Here is a 2,015-nt window from a genome sequence, read left to right on the forward strand (position 1 = left end):
CAGGCAGAACAAATCAATCCTGGTACTTGACGGGAGTCCCTGGGTAACGGGGGATTATCCGGGATTATCCGGGAATCCCCCGGCTACCCGGGGACTTTTGTCTGTTGGTCTGGGACCCGTTCTGTGTTTGTTATAAAAAAAACCCCGTCGGGGATCCAGGGTCGGGGTCCGTTCTGTCATCAGGAGAGAAAATGACCCGCGGGGAACCCCCGCCCCTGACATTCGGGGTTCGGGGCTCAGCCTTAGTACCAATATTTGTGTATCTTTCAAAACGACTTTGTAATCTTAACAGTTTCATAGTAAAATGGTTTTAAGATACTGACCACAAGGCGTTTATCTGTTTCAGCTTTTCTAGTAGAACAAGCGAAAGAGGCTCTTAAATCAGGAGACAACGAATTGTTAAGAAGAATCTTAGACGCAATGGAAAACGATAACGAAGAAGTCACAAAAGATAAGAAAGTCGAAGACAATCCTTTGAAGAATTACAAGAAAGGAGAGACATCACGTTCCGGTCTGAGAGCCTTCAACGAATTCTGGGACAATCATTTGAAAAAGATGGATTATCACTTGCCTTTGACTATATTCAATGAGGAATGGATAGAACTCGATAAAATGGTGTCAAGCAATAACACGTCCAAGAAAAAGGACAAAATTCCAGGTCAAATTCCGAAAAACAAGTGGTATTTATCTTTCGCTGAGTGGACAAGAGCTAGACAGCTTATGGTGAAATACGTGAAGGATCATTACAAACATAAGATGTTTGCAAAGGAGTAAGAATTCAGATATCTTACGATGAGTTACATATAACTAAATAAACCCTTCTTCACTGTTTTGTAGCCTTGAAGAACATTTCGAGTATGTTCAACAACTTAGTGTAAGACACGGTTGGGTGACTGCCTTTTGCTACGACATAGCAGTAAGGACGGATGTCACGTGCAATCACGTAAATGGAGCACCGGGTGATCCTTCCGTGAAGAGAGTCGAGTTTTTAGAAGACGCGTTAGCAAGAACCAACCTTCTTAGAGACGGTAGAATTATGAAATACGACAATCCGTATGCAAAAGGAAACGAGAGAGAAAGATTCAGTCCAATTACCGGTAATCGTTACCCAGCTGGAAAAAATCATAACTCTACGGATTTAGATGTAGAGCAAGAAGATGAAGTCTCATATTTGAAAGTGCCATTTCAAAGGAACTCGAATAACCGAACTTTCAGAGGTAGCATGAGAAATGACTACATGAAGAACAACCGAAGATCGCCTTCTCCTTACTCGAAGAACGAGAAAGGTAAAGGGAAATTAAATCCTAACCCGAATTATAAAGGTAGTAATTACGATGAGAACTATGAAAAGGGTAAAGAAAGAGCTGATCCGAAACAGTCTTCTTCCAAAGAAAAAATGTGAGCGAGCAAAAAGTTGTGTCCTTTTTGAGTTTTTTGTCTTTATAGATATAATGTTGAAATTTATTATTGTTATGTTTTGTGTCACGATACGTAAGTATACCTTTGAAAAGGAGATTCGAAAGTTCAAGTGAGAACTCGATTGTTTACAATAAATTGAACATATGGCCATCGACACTACAAGAAAGATAATATTTTCTGGGCAGAAAATTAAATTATTGATACACAAAAATATTGAGAGGCCAGGAGAAGGGCAAAAAATAAATAAAAATATGCATCTTGTTCCCTGCGGTGAGAGCTTCACTCTCCATATTTTTCCATATTTTTACAGTCCGTATTGATAAGTGTACTAACAATAAACCTTCATAATCATCCAATTACAACCTGTAACAAGCACTGAGATTTGGCTCATTAGTGTTTAGAGAAACTTTTGATTTCTGAAAATACTCATAACTTTTTCAATTCCGGTCCAAAACGCTCGATTTTGGGTGCATTGGTAAGCTGGAATTGTCCTCCAAATAGTTCATAATAGGACCACACAGCATGCTGGTCTGCTAAATAAGATATAATCTTTTTTGTACATTTGTACATACAGATCCCTAAAATGATTGTAATCA

This window comes from Melampsora larici-populina (genome assembly GCF_000204055.1).
Source record: "Melampsora larici-populina 98AG31 unplaced genomic scaffold MELLAscaffold_4, whole genome shotgun sequence".
Taxonomy (NCBI): domain Eukaryota; kingdom Fungi; phylum Basidiomycota; class Pucciniomycetes; order Pucciniales; family Melampsoraceae; genus Melampsora; species Melampsora laricis-populina.